This window comes from Rhinatrema bivittatum, chromosome 4, assembly GCF_901001135.1.
Source record: "Rhinatrema bivittatum chromosome 4, aRhiBiv1.1, whole genome shotgun sequence".
Classification (NCBI taxonomy): Eukaryota; Metazoa; Chordata; class Amphibia; order Gymnophiona; family Rhinatrematidae; genus Rhinatrema; species Rhinatrema bivittatum.
In genome coordinates, this window is record NC_042618.1 from 190,937,220 (window position 1) to 190,959,297 (window position 22,078).

The 22,078-nt window shown below is 45.0% G+C and overlaps 1 protein-coding gene across 6 annotated transcripts in view; it reads left to right on the top strand.

The window, feature by feature from the left end:
* PBRM1 (polybromo 1) overlaps window positions 1–22,078 on the top strand; it is a 355,730-nt gene that overhangs the window by 595 nt on the left and 333,057 nt on the right. The gene's annotated exons all lie outside the window — the stretch shown is intronic.

Below are 22,078 nucleotides of genomic sequence, written 5' to 3' on the forward strand. Positions count from 1 at the left end.
TTATTTTAACCCTGGTTTGTTTGTTTTTTTAAATTATTTTTCAAGACGTGTAATAGGAATGATTTAAAACTCCTTTTTATGTTTTCCCCCTAACTATTAATCATGTCAGACGTATGGTAAACTTTGGATAGTGCTCTCTTTCTGTGACTGATGCTGCCAAGGTTTACAGTCATTTCCTGCCAAATTCTGTAATTTTCTGGTAATTTTATGACCTGTTGGGTTTACCATTATTTTATCCAACTAATCATCTGTACATTTAAACAAAAAACTTATTTTTTTGTGCATTATTTCTACCTTTGAGGTATTTGAATGTCTATAATTTCCCCTTCTCTGATTGTGGCCCCTTAGATTCAGCTAAATGTCGTGAAAATGAGACTTAGAAAGTAGGAGCCACTGTTTGCTTCATATGTAATATAAGTTGGGTTTTTTAAAAAAATATATATAAACTGTTTAGTGAGTTATGTGTTATTCAGAGATGATGAGCTGAGATTCTTGAGTGTTCCAAATAGGTCAGGTTTTCAGGTTATCCATATCAATATTGAGGCTTATTTGCATAAAATACATTTATTTATTTATTTATTATTTTTGTTATACCGAGTTTCATGATAGGGATCACATCAACCCGGTTTACAAATAACAATGTGTGCAAAGTATAGCGTAACGTAATAAATATTTCCAATACAAATTTGAACTTTAAATACAGAGAATCAATTAAAAGGTGTGAGAAAGTTACAATATAACAGGGAAAATTAACTTGGAACTGGAAGAGGGGAGAGGTTAAACAATGCAATATTTACATTTAACACAATTAAAGTGATAGTGCAGCAGAGTAAGTAAATAAGCCTATTTACATGCAGTTCAGAATTTGTTAGCCTAATTTAAGTACACTGATAAACAGATCTGTTTTCAGCTTACTCATTTTTAGTCTTGTTTCCTATAAGGTAACTGTTCTTATAAAGTCACATACTTGTGTGTCTTATCTATACAGCTTTCAATAATTTTTGAGTGGGGACCTTCCTTTTCATTTTTAATTTATTTTTATTCTGAATTATGTCAGTGTTTTGTTTTTTAACAACAAAAGCAAAACATTTATTTATCCTTTCAAATAATACTAAAACAAAAGAACAAGATGAAACTAACAACCAGCAGATTTAAAACAAATAGTAGAAGGTACTTTCACTCAGTGCAATCAAGCTGTGGAATCTGATGCCAGAGGACATGGTCAAGGTGACTAGCATAGCAAGGTTAAAAAGCGGTTTGGACCAATTCCTGGAGAGAAGTGTCCACAAAACATTATTTGTGATGTAGACTTGGGAAAGCCATTGCTATCCTGGAAGTAACAGGAAATATATCCTCTTTTTGGAATCTGTCGGGTACTTGTGATCCAGATTGGTCACTGTCAGAGATAGGATGCTGGGCTTGATGGACCTTGGTCTGACCCAGTATGACATTTATATTCTTGTGTTCATTTATCCAATTCCCTTCACATTTCTGCCACAGACAACAGAGCATCCAGTGACCCATGGCTCACACTTTTCACATGATCCTGACACTTAAAATCCCCTTTTGTTTTTGTTTCCTATAGGGCAGGGGTTCTCAGCCCAGTCCTCATGACTCGCCTAGCCAGTCAGGTTTTCAGCATATCCACAATGAATATGCATGAGGTAGATTTGTATGCACTACCTCATGTATATTCGTAGTGGATGTCCTGAAAACCTGACTGGCTAGATATATACCCAGGACTGGGTTAAGAACCCTTACCCTATAGGGATACAGGCCAGTTCAGTTGAAATCTCAGGGAGGTTAGAATATCTTATGATGTCACCAAGTATTTTTAAATCTGCCTTTCCATTGGATAGTGCCTGTAATCATAAGCTGATTCAATTTTTTTTTTTTTTTTTTTACTAATTTCTTGTAAGGAAAAATTCTCTAATGTTTAATGATATTTCCTTATCCTGCTACAACAGTCCAGACTGAGTTAAGCCTGCCCACTAGCAGATGGAGGCGGAGGACACACCCCTTTTCAGTGAGATCATCATTTGGTATATAGGCTGGTGTGGCACTAGCATTGATCAATATTTCCCCCCCAGCAAAAGATGGCATGCAATGCAGTACACTGAAACAGGATATGGTACCTGCTGAGCAGCATTTGCGTTCTATGCAGGACAAACAGACAGGAGAGTTATCTCTGTCCTTCCTGTTTATGAAGTCTCTATTGTTTCTGAAGTTAATTGTGTTTTGGGGCAGTTGGTATTTGCCATTCCTTTTAAATAAGCCTATATACCAAGTATTGATGATGTCACTGAAAAGGGGTGCATCCTCTGTCTCCTTCTGCTAGTAGGCAGACATAATCAACTAGTTTGGATGAGTGTAGCAGGACTAAAGGAAAGGAAATGAATAGGTAAGACTAAATTTCACCATTTATTATACAGAAATTCACGTAATGAATTTTATTTAACCAAGTATGACTTTCTTTACAAAGAAGGAAACTTAAGTAAATTGTAACTTTTTGATTTTATGAATTTCACATATGTATTTATTCTTTTAGCCCATTCTTTTTATTGCACTACTATGCTTTAATCATGTAAGTTATAATTTCTGATTTTATGTACCTTTTTATTATTTTACAATATGTAAACCGTTTTGATGGTATTTCCGAATGACTGTCTATAAAACAAATAATAAAATAAATATTGTGTCGTGTGTAAAGACAATGGGGATCTAGGAGGCTGGATGTTCAGGCAACAGCCACATTAGTATTGATATAGATTATTACAAAGTTCTAGTATTAGACATGAGAGGGGATGGGTGCTGTGTGTGAACTAAAGAGGACCTTGATGATCATCTACACAAGAGGGTGGAGTACTAAGGAGGAAGGACTGTTTTGGCTAAAGAATATCTAGCAAGAGGTTATGCTCTATAGCTGGCAGTGTTAATGGGAATACAAATTAGATTGTAAGCCCTCTGGGGATAGGGAAATACCTACAGTACCTGAATGTAATCCACTTTGAAGCACTGAAAAAAGTGTGAAAAGCAGAATCTAAATCTAAATAACTGATCAGATTGGAAGGGTGGTCAATTATTTTCTTCTATCACCTATTAAAAGGGTGTCCAACTCCGGTCATCAAGAGCCACAAAGGCCTGGTTTTTAGGATATTAACAATGAATATGCACCAGAGATTTGCATGTAGTGGAGGCAATGTGTGGAAATCTATCTCATGCATATTTTTTGTGGGTATTGATAAACCTAGGCCTGTTTGTGGCTCTTGAATACTGGAGCTGACCACCCCTGATCTACTGTATTACTATGACATGTTCACACATTCTTTTTCTTTTTTTTATTTTTAAACAATGATAATATTAAAATGCAGAGCTCTCTTTACAATCTTTGGTTAGAGAAGGAAGTAGAGAGCAATTGATAGGATCTGTCCGATAACCATTGGCTTTTGCTTAGGATATTTAATGTTCACGTACTCCAGAAATGAAATATAAAATGGCTTTGAACTGTGCAAGACTTTAGGCGATTTAAGGGTCTATATAAACATTGTGGAACATGTGATTATATATTTGTGTGTTCAATTACTATATGAATCTGCCATGTTTAATTGATAAAAACCCTCATTAAAACCTCTGTCTTGAGACATCATCAGAATAAGGATTCTTATTTTAAAGAAATTGAGTGATCATTAAATTTATTAAACGCTGTAGTTTATATAATTGGAAGTTCCAAGTGTTTCTATACAATACAAGGTAAACATAGTTCAACAGAAGGGTAAAACAACATGAAAGAGAGTTCTCTGCTACAAAGAACATAATATAAGGAAACCATAAGATAAGTTCTCTAATTCTTATGATAATTAGTCTTTCAAACCTTTGTGGAAAGTAGGAGTATTTCATCTCTTACAGGCCGATACAGTACAGTGCGCTCCGGAGCGTACTGTTAGCCTGCTATTGGACGCGCGTTTTCCCTTACCCCTTATTCAGTAAGGGGAGGAAAACGCGCGTCCAACCCGCGGCACCTAATAGCGCCCTCAACATGCAAATGCATGTTGAGGGCGCTATTAGGTATGCGCGTGGGATACAGAAAGTAAAATGTGCAGCCAAGCCGCACTAATTTCTTCCGGTGCCGGGAAAGTGCACAGAAAAGCAGTAAAAACTGCTTTTCTGTGCACCCTCCGACTTAATATCATAGCGATATTAAGTCGGAGGTCCCGAAGAGAAAAAAAATATTTGAATTCGGCCTGCGGCTGTCGGGCTGAAAACCAGACGCTCAATTTTGCCGGCGTCCGGTTTCCGAGCCCGTGGCTGTCAGCGGGCTCGAGAACCGACGCCGGCAAAATTGAGCGTCGGCTGTCAAACCTGCTGACAGCCACCACTCCTGTCAAAAAGGAGGTGCTAGGGATGCGCTAGTGTCCCATGCGCCTCCTTTTCCCCGTTTCTACTGCGCCACCTAATTTAAATACTGCATCGCGTGCACCGGCGAGGGGCCGGTGCGCTCACCGGGAGAGCGGGCGTTCGTCTGCTCTCCAGCGGACTTTACTGAATCGGCCCGTTAGTCAGAAAACCTGGCACTGTCTCCCTCTGTCTCTTGCTTTGAGGTTAAGAGGAGATCAAGTGTATACAGCAGTGCATGGAGCAGGAATGCAGAGATGGTCAGGAGTTTTGTTAGCAGGAAGGCAGCATTCTTGTAGTTACCTAGCAGGATAGTCCTTCACAGTAAGTGGATCTGGTATTAGAGGATCTCTGGTGTTAGCAACTCCTTTTATGATGTTAAGGACCTTCTTCTTTGGGCCTCTGTTGTCTTCCCTTTATAGTCCTCACATTGCATTTTTCTGCTTAGTCAATGCAGATTAATGGGTTGCAAGATGAACAATATGATTGGCTCATATCATAGTTTTTTTTATCCTAAACCAAGCAGGTTCACTTGGTTGTCAGACACTTAACACATGGCTGATAGAGACATGTTATTAACAAACATTTTATAAGTGGACTATAATTATTTTAAATAAATGAGAACATAGTCTCTGATGCTGAATTGTTTGTAGAAGACTTAAAGATCGGACTAGCTGATGCCATGCTTGCCTATTATACAGGATAGGCAATTCTTTGTTCCAGTGAACATTGTAAAGTATTTAATGTGTATTGTCAGTATTCCATAATCCGTTTGGTTCAGAGAGAGAGAACTGTTCTAGGAATTTGGGACTAAGAGATGTCAATACAACAATATTGGGTATATGATCAGCACTGTATCTATCATATGAAATTAAATTGGACATTTTCATTAGTGTAAAGATGCTAGGAAACCAATATAGCTTTTTGAAACAGGTATATGTTTTTACTGCTTTGAAGACAAATGGCAAGTGATACAAAGCAAGCAGGAGAGAATTGACTATAATCAGAAACCTTTTTAATACATCATCTTATTAATATAGAAACATATGATGGGTCCCCCTTTAGGATCCATACTAAGGATTGTGGCCTAGTAGCAAGATCATGCAGTATATAGTAGAGGAATGCTCCATCGCTGCCACAGAACCCTCATTGAAGTTTGTTGCAATGGTTTATTTCTTTTCACCCAGGTGTCCCTCAGTCCAAGGAATTCCATGTCAATCCATCAATTGGTCTAAGGAGGAGTAGATATCCAACTGGTACCATAATTGGAAGGAGAGAATAGGAAAAAAATCACCACCCTGGTGTTCCCTTACGGTACATGAAAGAGGAGAAAATTAGAGGTCAAGATCAAGAAATGGATCTTTTCTGGAGAATCCCTAAATAGGAGGAATCTTTCCAGTTTGCTCAGGGCAGCTTGACATTCCATACAAGGAAAAAGAAGGGACCTTAAGGGAAAGATTCAGGAACTACAGATTTATTGCTTTCGTTTGCATGCTGGATGATATCGGAGAAACCTATATCAAGTACCATATTATTCACGTTGATCGAATACCTCAGAAAAGTTTTTTTTTTTTTTTTTATGCTGGAAAACCATCACTATTTGTATTTAGAAGATAAGAGCAATCATAACATTTAGGGCCAGGGAGGGTTATTCTGTGCACCACCAGCACCAATGGAAGACGTGCATCCAGACCTATCCTTGGTACAGATTGAGAGGCCCTCCCTTTTGGGAGAGGTCTTCAGAGATCCTCTGTGCTTGTCTCATGTTTTCTTGAATTCTGATAGTTCTTGTCACCACCTGCTACACTGTGAAGCAATTCTATGCATCTACCACTTTCTCTGTTAAGAAATATTTCCTTATTTCTTGCAAGTCTACCCCTTTTCATGCTTATCTGTGACCTCTTGTTCTAGATTCTCCTCTTCTGTTGAGATAGGCTTGCCTTTTTTGTATTTATTCCTTGGAAGCATTAAAATATTTCATATCTCCTCATTTCCTCTAGGGCATACATGTTTATATCTTTGTCTGACCCCATATGCTTTGTGAAGACCATTGACCATTTTAGTAGCTGCTCTCTAGACTGACTACATCCAGTTTTATCTTTAGAGGTGCAGTCTCCAGGATTGTACCCTTTACTGTGAATAAGGTCTCACTAGAGACTTGCAGAGATGCAATATTGCCTCATTACTTTTTTCTGCTTGCTATTCTTCTCTCCTCTTCTTATGTTCTCTATGCACCAATGTATCCCTCTGGCTTTAGCTGTTGCCATTATCTACCTGTTTGACCTCATTAGGATCATCACACACGTTCATCTCCAGATCCAGCTATTGTTTTGTGCACAAAAGAAATCCACCCCTAAACTATATTGCTCCTTAGGGATTTTGCAACTGAAATGCATGGCCCTACCTTTTTTTAGCATTAAATCTTTAGTTGCTAAACTCTAGACCAGTTGTTCCCAGACCTGTACAGGGGTAACCCCAGCTAGTTCGAGTTTCAGGATATCCACAGTGAATATACATGAAATAGATTTGCATGTGTTGCCTTAGTTGCATGCAAATTTATTTCATGCATATTCATTGTGTAGATTCTAAAAACCCGCCTGGCCTGGTGGGTTACTCAGGACAGGTTGGAGAACCACTTCTTTAGACCATTCCTCAAGCCTTACTAAATCCTTCCTCATATTCCACACATTGTTTAAAATCATATAAAGTGGTGCTTTAATATTATCATTTAAAGTGTCCTACCTGTCCACTTAAGACTGCTTGTATACAGACATTCAGTAGAGTTATTTCAGCATATTTTGTTGATGAATTGTCTTTTAATTTGTTAGTGTGTTTTCATTTTTCCCATCGATAGCAGGGCTGAATCAGCCATGCTGTCTTGGGCTGTCTGTCAAGGCCCGGGAAGCAGAGCTTCTCAAAGCTTTTATACAGAGTTTAGCTCTGTGCGGCTGCATGAGAGTTCCCGCGCAGGAAAAGCAGATTCTCCTCAGTCTGTAATATAGTAGTAGATGAAGGTATCTTGGCTTTGTGCGTGGCTGTTTACCATTTACGGTAAGCAAACTTGCTTTTCCCATCTATAGCAGGGCTGAATCAGCCTGTTTTTTCCATGAGCGGAGCTTTGGATCTCCTCAGCAAGTAAAAATTAAAGTTTAAATGAAAAGAAAAAATGGAAAAAAGTGACAGAAAAAGCCCAGGCCATTGGGGTTCAAGCCATGCGCCTGCGGCAAAATGATGTCAATTACAGACTATCACTCAGCCTGTTATGTGTGTCTGGGCTCAGACCACAAACAGGAGACTTGTAAGTATTGTGGAAGAATGTCGCCAAGGGCACAACGCTAAAGGGCTGAAAAGCGAGAACGATTAAAACTGGCTCGGGCTCCTATGCCCCTTCTTCCGAAACACACTTATCGCCGGGACCGGCAAAACATCCAGCGTCAACAACAAAGAGAGCAGCTTTATTAGACTCTTCTTCCTCGGGCTCGAGTGAAGGTCTAAGACATAGGGAATGCTCTCATAAAAAGGGACCTTCTTCTCTTGGGTTACCCGCACAAAGATCGGGAAAAATCCCTGTTCTATCACACCAAAGTACCAGAGAAATAAGCCATGGAGGTTATATTGTCATGCTGAGAAGCAGCCACTGCCCATCCTTCAGACCCATGATATAACCACAAATCAATCTCATAACTTAACTCAACAAGAGCCAAACTAGATGCATTCAGTACTGACTGTACTAGATCCTGTATGATTTCTGAGTCTTCTGCAGTTAATGTCAATTTATTTCCACTAGCAGGGCTGCCTTTTAAGGTGTCTAAGTAATTTGACCTAGCTGACTACAAGCATGCAGCAAAGCTGGATATCAGCACTACAGTCACCTGAAAAGATAGGAATTCAGAGCAGCCATAGCAGGAGCATAGTGTGGGGCAGTTTACTCTATTCAGTATCATCAGAAACAGAATCTTTGTCTATACCATAGATCAAAGACTTGCAAATGTTTATCTAACGACTGTTCTTTCACATACTTAAACCAATTTAGCAAAAGAGTTGGTTTCCATGAGCTTTTCTATTATCTACTAGATGACTCCCTGTCAGCGAATGGAAGAAAAAAAAGTGCAATATATCTTTTATGTCTGCTCTAAAATCTTTTAAGTTTAGTGTTTGCAAACCCAATATTATGAGCTTCTACCCAAATCCAAAGTTAGCCAGCCAGAGAAAGCTGATGAAACCAAACTTTCTAAAAGAATCTACTAAATTAAATTCACTTACTGTCCACAACTTTAATTCCACCATAGTCTGTGTATACCTTTTAAACAAAAGCCAGTCAGGTAAATCAGTTTTCCCCCACTGTGTCCTATTACCCATATGAGTTGCCTGGAGCTTTACATCCTCCTGCTTTCTGTTTACCTGTCAACCCAGTTAACTCTCCAGCTCCCAGTGCTCTTTCAAGTGCTGAAACTGCCATAACAATCAGACATAAATAAAAAACCAGTATGTAAACTATACTTTCCCAACACTTCCCTTACGTCCCTCTAATAATCCTTACAACTTACACTATTGTTATTTTTCCAGTACACATTTTATTAACAAATATACAGACAAATAATTCACAATCACACTTAATAAATAGTCCTTAAATAGAATGGTCTACAATGGGCGTCCCCAAAGTAGATGATAAAAATAAAAAAAAATAGTGCACTGTTATTTGCAATTGGCCAAAAAGAAATCTTTTACTTATTTAGCTAGAAAATTTAATTTGCAAATTAATTATATAGGCATGATTAACTACTTACAGATCTGTCTTCCTATGGGGGGTACTCACATCTTCCGGGTACTACTTTTGTTTTCTTCCAGGTACTACTGTTTTAATAACCAGTCATCCAGAAATCAGAAACCTCTGTTCCTAGGAATCACTATGCAATAAACAAAACTACAAAACTTCATCCAGAAATCTTTATCTGGGAAAAACATCAAACATCCAGAAATCTTTATCTGGGAACAGCCTTCGGACAAGATTGGTCCGAGTATTAGTGTTGGATCTGAGCCTGCCTGCAGAATCAGATGCAAGACCCCACAATAGATAGCCACATGTAAAGCAAAAAAAAAAATTCAAAATTTCATAGATAGCCACAGCTATCAAGTCCCTGTTCAGGTGCCAAAAATATAAAACTTATTCTATGCTTTTGGCCAGGGACACAAGAACACTTAGACTCAGTAAAAGTATAATGTATTTTTATTAATCAATATAAGTGTTCTCGGGAGATGCTGGGTACTGGGTGCCCTTAGTCTTACAAACTGACCAGCATCTCATTGTATACAGGAAGTGATCCTTCTTTTATAGATAACATACAATATTGTGGAAGCTTCTAGACTTGCGTGACTGCCAAAGAATCATTTACATAAGTTGTGATGTCAAATGCATGATTAAATCATCCCTAACTATCCCTGTTTGGCTTCCCAGGATGTACAGCCCATTTCCCATGACTTTCTTTGTTCTGTTAAACTATTACTGGTAAAGGCAATCAACACGTTTGTAACTGTGTGGATTACAAACTTCTGAGAATAGTGCCTGAAGCTCCCCTGTGGTGACTCTATGAATAGACATCACCTGTCTGGTGCCAGCTTGCCTGCCTCTACAGATATCCATGCTCAGAAAGTCACTCAGTCCATTCAGCCCAGGCAGGCCAAAGACACGCAGAGGCTTCTGGGGATTTCCTTCTCCATGTTGGTTTTCTGTTCAGGCATACTTCTCAGGGGCAAGCAGATTCGACCACCACTAAAGTGGCCAGTACCCATATGGAACCTCAATCTAGTACTAGCTGGAGCCTCCTTCAGACCTATCCGAGGTCTGCCACTATGACTCCTAACCTTGAAGAAGGCATTCCTAGTGGCAATATGTTCAGCCCGTCGCATCTCCGAACTTCAAGCACTATCCTGCCGAGAACCGTTCCTCAGGTTCACACCGGGATCCATACAGCTACACACCGTCCCCTCCTTCCTCCCAAAAGTGGTTTCTCACTTCCATCTAACCAAACCATATCACTGCCATCTCCAGATGAGCACAAGGACTCAGAAGAATCTCGCCGTCTTCGCCATCTTAACGTCGGTAGACTCCTAGTCTGATACCTAGAAAGGTCTGAATCCGTACGAAAGACGGACCACCTATTTGTCCTTCACAGTGGGAAGAAACAAGGGGAAGCGGCCTTGCGGGCAACCATAGCCCACTGGATCAAAGAAGTAATCAAGGCGGCCTACATAGAGGCAGGCAAGCCTCCGCCTCTACAAGTCAAGGCCCATTCCACTAGAGCCCAGGCAGTGTCCTGGGCGGAAACCAGGATGCTGTCACTTGCAGAGATCTGTCGGGCGGCGACATGGTCCTCCATTCACACCTTCTCAAGGTTTTACCGCCTAGATGTCCAGGTTCAAGAGGACACAGCATTCACAAGGGCAGTACTAAGTGGGCCATGGGCAGCCTCCCACCCGGTTCGGGAGTAGCTTTTGTACATCCCATTGGTCCTGAGTCCATCTACTACACACTAGGAAATGGAGAAATTACTTACCTGATAATTTCGTTTTGCTTAGTGTAGACAGATGGACTCAGTATCCCGCCCACAGCTGCCTCCAAACACGGAACTTCGGGTGACAATCCCCGAGTGCAAGACCAACACTGGTAAGCCACGCTTTCCTCTAAGACACCCATAGTTACCGGGTGTCGGCGTTTCTTGGTTAAGTTCACTGGCGGTCTCCAGCTATAAACCACATCAATTCAAGTTAATCACGTTAATCAAGTTATTCAAATTAATCAATTAATCAAGTTAATCAAATTATCTAGACACACACACATCCACAATTGCTTTTCAAAGTGAATACTGAAGAGCAGAGCTTCCTGCAGCGGTATATGTACTGCTGGTGACATCAGATTGAAATCTGACTCCGCCTCTAACTGCTATCAGGAACACACTAAACCCATTGGTCCTGAGTCCATCTGTCTACATTAAGGAAAACGAAATTATCAGGTAAGTAATTTCTCCATTATTAACCACTTGGCTCTCGGGATGCCAACTCTTATTGCTAGGAGCTGGAAGTGAACAAGAAGGAATTGATCTTCCCATTAGGATTTCTTGGGTACTATGTCTAAGCAACACAGATTGGCCACTGTTGAAGACAGAATGCTGGGCTTCGTGTACCACTGAAATGACCTAGTATGGTATTTCTTATGTAAGCGGCAAGAGACTACTGATCAGTGAAGATCCCTGCCAGTCACCTAGCAGCAGTGAGGGATGGGCCAGAAAGGAGGTACTCTCTATCCCATGGGCTGGCAGAGCCCATGGGATAGAGAGTACCCGGAGCCACTTGGTCATGCTGTCTGGGGGAAGAGGGGCAGAGACTGCTGAGGGTAGAAAAGTGGGTAGGGAAATTGAGGCAATGTTTTGGTAAGTTTCCCATCTTTAGACTCGCAGAAGGCAAAGGGTACATTTGATTGCATTAATTTAGTTTCAAGCATGAGACTAATATGCACAGTGTGGCATTTGTTACCCTAAAAGGAAAAAAAAAACTTGCTGGGTAGACTGGATAGAATACTTAACGTCTTTTTCTGCTGTCATTTACTGTGTTACAGGCCTGCTAGTGAAAAGGAAAGGAATATTCTGTTTACATAAACTGGCATAGCTTTTACTTTGGTATGTGCAAAAGACAGTTATGGACAAATATCTTTCAGTTAAAAATGTTCATTTAAAAATGTTTTCAAACATTTTTGTGTGCACCTTTCTCATTTTTCCTTTCGCCATTTAACTTTCTGTCTTTTCTGTTACTTTTCATTTCAGTCTTGTCTTACTCTGGCCTGTTTTTCTATTCTCTTCCTAAAGGTGCTGCTTTTTTCTTTACATCTTCTGCTTCACCCTCCTCCCCCTCTAGTTCACAGACCTCAAATCAGCAGCAGCTAAATATCTTTTGTATAAAGTAAGAGAATGTAGCCTGCTCCTTAGAAAGGATCAGCAATAATGGAGAGAGGGAGGGGAAAGATCACAAGAGATACCAAGAAAAGAAAAGGATTTAAAGCAGAGAACATAGACGTATGTGAGATGGGAGAGAGGAGAAACAAGATGACAGGGAGGAAGATGAACCGAAATTCACAGAGAGGTGATTCTGAGGGAAAATAGAAAAAAAGGTTTTCTCCAATTTTGTGCCTATGGCAGGGTCCCCAAACTTTTCAAGGGAAGGGCGACACAGGAAATTTCAAATCACCTAAAGGGGGTGGGGGAATCCTCCTTGGAGTTTACTAAGGGGGGATGCAGGAGGCATATTTAAAAATCCAAATGTCATAAATATGCTACAAAGTCCTGGAAATTGTTTCTAAATGAAGTACAAATTCACAAGTATACTGTTTTAAAGTGCACTAGCGGTTATCTGTTGAACATTTATTGTTGGCTCTAAGATATGCCTAGATAGATTCCTTGAATGCACCACTGGCTGCTTGAAACTGCCATTCTGTGCAGATTACCCCCATGCCTTTTGTTTAGGATTGTAATAGCTACTTTCCTAGCGTATAGCCAGATGGACTCAGGACCAACGAGTATAGTATACTCCTGATAACAGATGGGAGACTGACTCAGATTTAGCCTACATATACCCATGAGCATGCTTAGCTCTTCAGTATTTCTCCGTCTCCCATAGCAGATGCGGACACTATTCCACACTATTCTAGTGTTAACAATTACAGCAAAAATGAAATCTACAACAAAAAGAAAGAAATGTACCTTTAAGATTGAGCTCCGCTCTCCTGCAGTGAAACCTAAGGGTCCCTCCCCCAGTCGAGAATGCCTGAGGTGATTTCCGATATCCCTCAGAGGTGTGCCTTAGTCCCGGCGTGGACTTAGCCCCCAGAGTGGCTGAAAGGCAGCAGGTGTGCAACCGAGCGCGGTGGTGAAGGTAAAATCCCTCTCCCCCCGCAGCTGCAGACCGATATACAAGCGGTAAGCTAGGAGACCAGGTAAGAAGGAAACTTTACTTTAAGGTCTCCAGAACTCGGATCGCCGTACCGACTTTGCTTCCAGCGGGTCAAAGAGGGATTTCCAATCGGGTTGAGCAGCCTTGGTTAGGCTAGACCCCGATCCGGGTCAAGGGTCCACACACGTGGAGACCCTTAAAGGGGGGGCACCATCTTACATGCGGTGGTCATCGGCTCCATCTTCCCTCCCCCTCAGTGGTACGCGCAGGATCTTCCGGCGGCCTATGTGCATAACTTGTGCGCGCCCCATAGAGTCTTGCGCATAGCTGTGCGCATAGTGGCATGCACAAGTTGGCTGCGCGCACACCGGAGGCCCCCCAGGCGCATAACTACGGCCGCGCACAAACTCTCTTCGTGCGCATACCTACGGCCACGCACAATTGCTGTGCGCATGTCTACAGCCGCACACAATTACCGTGCGCATTACTACGGACGCGCACAAATACCGAACGTATATCTACGGCCATGCACAAATGCCGAGCGGATAACTACAGCTGCGCACAAATTCTCGCATGCAGTGAAACTTGTGTGCCTAGACATAGATTCAATGGCACCAGAAGACCCTCTCTTTGTACAGGCTGCCTCATAAGAGCCGCGCAGACTGAATTGAAGTTCTGCCTATGCCTGCAGGGCGAAGAACCCAGGGGGAACTGAACACCACTGTCTGAGGGGTCCGAAACTACTGAGGATTGATCCCCAGACCTACGTATCTCAGCACAGCCTTCCCACAGGAGGACACCTCTGGGGCATAACTCCACCCCTCCCCTGGGATCAACATAGACCCAGGGACCTCCTTTTGGGTGGAATTCTTCAAAGGGCTGTGAACAGCCTCTGCTGCGCACCAGGCTCAATCCAGGCCTGGAGCACAAGATCCCCCCGGCACTACTTGGATGCCTCGAGACAGGCCTCGCCTAACCAAGAATTTCCCTATTAGGGACCCAGACACCTCAGTAAGGAGAGTGACTTCCCGGAAGAAGGAGAAATTCCCCCAGGGATGGAGCCATACCGAAACATGCTTCACTTCTTCCACAAGGATGAATTACCAGCCCTTGTTTCTCAGACTGTGAAGACACTGGGCATTCCTGGCACTGACCCTATGGCAGAACCAAAGAGGAACTCTATCTTGGTGCCCTCTTGTAAGGCCTCATGCTACTGTCCTATGTTGGAAGCCATCCAGGAACTGATTGACCTGGAATGGAATGCCCTGGAGGCCAACCTCAAAGGGGGGGACGACCTTTGGAAGCCCTATACCCCCTGGAACCTGCGGCCAAGGAGCGCCTGCGTTCCCGAAACTGGACGCTATGGCCTGTGCAGTCGCGAAGTGAACAACTATTCCCGTTGAGGGAGGAGCGGCCCTGAAGGACAGACGATTGGAGTCCATCCTGAAGCAGGCCTTCGACGCAATAGCAATGACACTGCAGTTTGCTTTCTGCTGCGCATTGGTAGCACATGCCTGATTACTTCTCTCGAGAGACGCAAATTCGGTCGGAAATATGATGGAATCTGCGGCATCCTTCCTCACTGACGCAAGCTCAGATCTAGTGCGCACCCCAATCAGAGGCATAGCCTCGGTAGTAGCAGCCAGAAGACAAATATGGCTATGAAATTGGTCTGCGGACGCAACATCTAAAGCAAATCTCACGAGATTCCCCTTAAAGGATCTCTCTTGTTTGGGAGCACTTTGGAGAAGTTAGCCAACAAATGGGGCGAATCTCCAGTGCCCCGACTACCGGAAGATAGAGGGAAAAGATCCCAGCGTTCCTCCCCCAGAAGGACCTAGGGCAGAAGTTCGCAGTGCTTTAGACCCTACAGGAACGCAGCCCCAGGTACCTCGCTCCTCCGCAAGGAACTAGTCCTCCCAGAGCAGACACACCAAGAGGGGAGCAGGACCGGGGGACAGGCTCCAGTCGTACCCCACATGAGAAGAGACCGGCCCATCTACAGGAAGAAGCCCTAGGGGGTCGACTTGCCCTCTTCTACCAAAGATGGGTTGATATAACGTCGGACAAATGGGTCCTAAATATCATTCGAGGGGTGTACTCTCTGGAATTCCACTGCATCCATCGAGACAAAGTTATGAGATCACCCTGCCACTCCTACTCAAGAGACTTGCAGTAGAAACCACAGTAACAAGACTACTCAGTCTAAAGACAATAACTCCGGTGCCCACGCCCCAGCACACTTAAGGGTGCTATTCCATCTAGTTTATAGTTTCCAAGAAGAGAAGGGTCATTCCGACCCATCTTGGATCTCAAGAACGTCAACCGTCATCTACGGATGCCACATTTCTGCAAGGGAACACTGCGCTGTTATAATGGCAGTACAACCGGGAGAGTACCTAACCTCCCTGGACCTTTCCGAAGCCTATCTTCACATCCCAGTTCATCAGGATCACCAGTACTTCCTGCGTTTTACGATACTGGGTCACTATTTTCAGTCCTGGGCGCTTCCCTTGGGCCTAGCAACCGCCCCCAGGACCATCACCAAATCATGGTGGTCGTGGCGGCAGCACTGAAGAAGGAAGAGGGGATCCTGGTTCATCCTCACCTGGACGGCGGGCTGATCAGGGCAAAATCTTCGGAGGAGAGCAGGCAGGCGACCAGCAGAGTCAAGAGCCTACTGCAGGAGCTCGGATGGGATGTGAACACCAAACAGAACAGTTTTCTTTCCCCCAAGGAGAAGAAAACTGAAGTAACAATCATGACAATTGATTACTAATGCATGCCTCAAGGTATGGGACTACCTTCAAGCCTGCGGCCTCTTGGCATCAACCTCAGAGATCATTCCGTGAGCAAGTGCCCACACAAGACCGCTCCAGCGCTCTCTACTGTCACGATGGAATCCACTGTTCCCAGGACTACCCAATTCACCTCCAAATACCAGCAGAGGTTCAGGCTCAACCCCAATGGTGACTACAGGAAGTCCACCTAAGCAGAGGAGTAAGCCTATCCCCACCGAGCTGGTTTGTTTGAACCTGCGAAGGTGGGGAACCCACTGTCAGGAACTGACGGTCCAAGGACAAGGGAACAAAGAGCCGGAATGGAACATAATCTGCCTGGAAGCTCGAGCAGTCAGGCTAGCTTGCACAGACTCCGGGGCGAGTCAATCAGAATAATGTCGGACAGCGTGACAACAGTGGCTTACATCAACCACCAGGGAGGAACCAAGAGCCGGCACGTGTCTATGGAGATAGACCCTCTCTTGACAGGGCCGGAGATAAACCTACGAGGGATCTCGGCCTCCCAATTCTCAAGAAAAGATAATGTCTCAGCAGACTATTCCAGCAGAGAGAGAGCCTAGACACGGCGGAATGGACGCTGTCGACCACAGACCTCCAACTGATAATAAATAGCTGGGGCCTCCCAGCTTTGGATCTTTTGGCAACCCGGCTCAATGCCCGAGTTCCCAGACCCTTCAGTCAGACGAGAACCACAACCCTGGGGACTCGACACTCTTGTCCAAACCTGGTCACAGGAAGACCTATTGTATGTTTTCCCATGGCCACCACTGAGCAGAGTCATCCGCAAGATAAACTAGTCCCCTGTGGTGCTCTATTAGTCGCCCCTGATTGACCACGACGACCATGGTATGCAGACATGCGAAGACTACTTGCGGGGAGTCCTCTGTGTCTACCTCCGCACGAGGATCTCATCCAGCAGGGCCTGATCCTTCACGTAGGTCCGTCTCGATGCCCTCTTACAGCCTGACCCTTGAGAGGCCCAGCCTGAAGAATTGCAGTTACACAAGGCCGTGATGGACAGTCTGCTACCAACGCGCAAGGTCTCCACATCCCTGCCTTACATACGGATCTGGAGAGTATCCGAAACCTGGTGTAAAGAACCGCGGGATTATTTCGCAGACAGCCAATAATCCATGATCCTGGAGTTCCTGCAGGACGGTATGAAGAAGGGGTTGGCACTCAACTCCCTCAAGCTCCAACTTGCCACACTGACCGGCTCCACTGCAAAAGTAGACCGCGTCAGACTAGCAACCCATCCAGATGTGTCCCACTCCCGGAAAGGGGCTAAACAACTCCGACCACCCCTAAAGTGGCCGGCACCTCTATGGAATTTCTACTTAGACGGGACTTCCTGCAGACCAACTCGTGGTCTGCCACCACGCCTCTTAACATTGAAGGTGGCATCCTTGGTGCTTCAGCTCGTTGCATTTCCGAACTCTGGCACTATCCGGTTGGGAATCATCCCTAGGCTCATGCCCTGAACCATACAACTGCGCACGGTCTCCTCCATCTTACCGAAAGTGGTTTTCCAGTTTCACGTGAACCTATCCATCTCGAGACCATCTTCAGATGAACATAAGGACTCTGAAGACTCCGTCTCCTTCACCATCTAAATGTCTGCAGACTTATAGTCAGATACCTGAAAAGATCGGGACCTGTGCGCAAAACTGATCGCCTGTTCATTCTTCACAGCATGAAGGAACAAGGGGAAGCGGCATCGCGGGCGACCATTGCCTGCTGGATCAACGAATTAATTAAGGCAACATACATAGAGGCAGGAAAACCATTACCCCTACAGGTCAAGGCACATTCTACAAGGGCCCAGGCAGTCTCCTGTAATGAAACCAAGCCACTTTTGCCAGCCGAGATCTGTCGGGCGGTGACATGGTCCTCCCTACACACCTTCTCCAAGTTCTACTTCCTGGATGTTCAGGCCAGGGAGGACACAGCTTATGCAAGGGCAGCACTAAGTGGGCCATGTGCAGCCTCCCACCCTGTAGGGGAGTAGCTTTTGTTCATCCCATTGGTCCTGAGTCCATCTGGCTACACGCTAGGAAATGGAGAAATTACTTACCTGATAATGTCATTTTCCTTAGTGTAGACAGATGGACTCGGCATCCCGCCCATGGCTGCTCCAGAAATAGAGAACCTCGGATATGAAATATAGAGACTGAGCAAGTAAGGGTAAGCCACTCCCTACCTCTAATACAAGACACCCGCAGTTGCCCAGGTGTCGGCGTTCATTGTTTCAGTGCACTGGCGATCTCCAGTTTCAAATTTTACATATATATAATCAGTTGAACCGGTTCAAGGTCAATCAAGTGTAATCCAGTATTAAACAACAGATCCACACTGGCTTTTCGAAGAGAATACTGAAGAGCTGAGCATTCTCACGGGTATACGTAGGCTACTGTTGCGGCCCCGGTCACTAGTGCCGCGACCGGGACCTTACCTTTGCTGTATTAGCCCCTCCTCCCTGGGGGTGCGCGCGCGTGAAAGGCCAGGAATTAAAGGGCCTTTCCTGCCTTGGGCGCCCCGCCTCCCTTTCTGAAGTCAGACCCTGGCAAATACTTAAGGCTGGTGCCTGCCTCAGCTTACTGCCTTGCAACAAGTTTGCTTATCATTACAGTGTGCATCTGGAGTTCCTGCTTGTAATTATTCCAGTTGCCTGCTTCAGTTCCAGCCTTGATCCTGGTTCCTGTTCCAGTTGCCTGCTTCAGTTCCAGCCTTGATCCCGGTTCCTGTTCCAGTTGCCTACTTCAGTTCCAGTCCGGCTTCGTGTCCGCCTTCAGTGCCAGCCTTGGTCCTGTTCCAGACTTGCCTGCCTTGACCTCGGATCTTCTCATCGGATTCTCCTTTCGCCTAAGTCCCAGCGGCCCGGCTCCTACGGGCTCCTCCTGGGGGAGCGCGGGCTTCCAGGGTGAAGATCCTTCTCTTCAATCCGTCCAGTATCTGCCTCCTGGCCTGTTCTGCTAGTCCGGAGACTATTTCCATCTTTTCCGTCAGGCCGGCCTAAGAGTCCACTAAACCGCTTTAACAGTTTGCAAGGCCATGGACTCTGTGGATTTGTCAGGTCTTCAGGCAATCCCTGGAATTGCCCAGCGTGTGCAGCAACAGCAGCATTGCATGGATGTTCTTGCTGCGACTATAGGACGCCATGCCAGATCCAGTGCCTGCTCTGCCACCAGCTTCAGCGGTAAACATTGGTTCAGTTACTCAGCTACCGGCACCGTCACGTTACGCTGGAGAGGCTAAGACTTGCCGAGGTTTTCTGAACCAGTGTTTTATATGATTCACACTGCTTCCTCAACAGTTTCCTACTGATGCCGTAAAGGTGGCGTATATTCTGTCGTTGCTTGATGGGAAGGCTCTCGTTTGGGCGTCTCCACTCTGGTAGCGGAATGATCCCTTGCTCAGTAATTTCTCGCAGTTCATCTCTAATTTCAAGTTAGCCTTTGATTACCCGGCTCGCTTAACCACCGCCACCTCGGAACTACTGCAGTTACGCCAGGGTTCCCGCCCTTTAGCAGATTATGCCATGGATTTCTGCACGCTTGCTCTTGAAATTGGGTGGCGTGATGACAGCCTCCGGGCTATGTTTATGGAGGACCTGTCTGGGCGTATCAAGGATGAGTTGGCCGCCCGCGATCTTCCAGAGGATCTCAACGGCTTCATAGATTTGGCTGGTCGTATTGATCGTCGCCTCCAACAAAGAGCAAGAGAACTAAGACCCACTCGATGTACCCCGTCTCTAGCTCCTGTATTCTCCAGACCACTATCTTCAGTCCCCTCTCCAGGAGCAACACGTCCTGATTCTGCTTCTGAAGAACCCATGCAGTTGGGGGCGTACTCCGCTTACTGCAGAGGAGAGACAGCGCCGCCGTACTCTAGGCTTGTGCCTCTACTGCGGTCAAAAAGGCCATTTTCTCGCTCGTTGTAAAGAGCGTTCGGAAAACTCCAGAACCTAGGAGTTCATGAGGAGCTCCTCCTAGGTTGTGCTGGTACCACTCCTCAATGTACTGTACCCATCACACTTGAATACCCAGGGGGATCATTGGAGACCCTCGCCTTTTTGGATTCTGGAGCAGGGGGCAATTTCATCCTGGAAGATTTGGTACGCCAGTTACAGATCCCCACTTGGCCTCAGGAGGTACCGCTGCGGATTATCTCCATCCGGGGAACACTTCTTCCAGGGAGAATCTCTGCTTCCACGATACCCTTGACTTTACGCTCCGGGGCGATCCACTCGGAGGAGATTGCCTTCCTTGTTCTGGAAAAGGCCGCCCACCCCGTGGTGTTAGGCCTACCATGTTACAGAAGCACTCTCCGATTATCCAATGGGACACATTACAGATCATGAAATGGAGCCCCTTCTGCTTCGCTAACTGCCTGAAGGTTCCGAGAGTGTCCGTTCTCCCTCTCTTGCACACCACCATCGCTCTACCTGCACCATATGCCAACTTCTCCGACGTATTTTTCAAGACTAAGGCAGAGATCCTGCCTCAACATCGGCCGTTTGATTGTGCCATTGAGCTTTTACCAGGAACGACACCTCCTCGGGGAAGAGTATACCCCTTATCACTATCAGAAACTCGGGCAATGTCCGAATACATCTCGGAGAACCTGGAAAAAGGATTTATCCGACCTTCAAAATCTCCAGCAGAGGTGGGCTTCTTTTTTGTAGGTAAAAAGGACGGGTCGCTAAGACCATGCATTGACTATCGGGGTCTCAATGCCATCACCAAGTGAGATCGTTATCCACTTCCACTGATTCCTGAACTCCTGGATAGATTACAGGGAGCCAGGATCTTCACAAAGCTGGACTTGCGGGGCGCATATAACCTTGTCCGTATTAGACCAGGGGACGAGTGGAAGACTGCCTTTAACACCAGGGATGGGCACTATGAGTACCTCGTCATGCCCTTCGGACTATGTAATGCCCTGGCAGTATTTCAACATCTCATGAACGAGGTACTTCGTGATTTACTGAATACGTCTGTCATCGTGTACCCGGATGATGTATTAATCTACTCATGGGACTTGTCTTCTCTTCGCCTACATGTCCGTCAGGTATTACAGTTACTCAGAGACAACGGATTATATGCCAAGTTGGAGAAATGCTGCTTTGAGAAAGAGTCTCTTCCCTTTCTGGGATACATAGTTTCTGCCACCGGATTCAAGATGGATCCTGAAAAGGTAGCCGCCATCAGAGACTGGCTCCGGCCGAGGGGGCTAAAGGCGGTGCAGCGTTTCCTCGGCTTCGCAAATTTCTATAGACATTTCATTCCACACTATTCTCGTATTGTGGCTCCTCTCACCGCCCTAACTCAGAGAGGAGCTGACGCGGTGAATTGGCCTGATTCAGCCTGTCAAGCGTTCAAAATCCTCAAAGAGGCTTTTCTACAGGATACGTGTCTTCGTCACCCTGATCCGCTTCGTCCATTTGTCGTAGAGGTGGACGCATCGAACATCGCAGTGGGAGCTGTGCTTAGTCAATGCACTGACTCCGGTCAGCTCATGCCATGCTCATACTTTTCCAGGAAATTCTCTGTTGCCGAGAATAATTATAGTATTGGGGATAAGGAGTTACTAGCTATCAAGCTCGCCTTTGAGGAGTGGAGACAATGGTTTGTGGGAGCCATCCATCCCGTTACAGTATATACGGACCACAAATCCTGGAGTTCCTGTCCCAAGCCCAACGCTTAAACCCTCGACAAGCCCGCTGGTCTCTATTCTTCAATCGCTTCAATTTCACACTACGCTACCGGCTGGCTGCCAAGAATGTTCGAGCGGATGCACTTTCGCGCTCAACGGAGCTGGAGGAAGAGCAGGACCAGCCCCAATACATCCTAGACCCCGCAAAGATCAATCTTTCTGGGACCACTGTATGTTCTCTTGGTAAGACGGTGGTTCCCCGACGGTCTCGAAAGGCGGTCTTGCTCTGG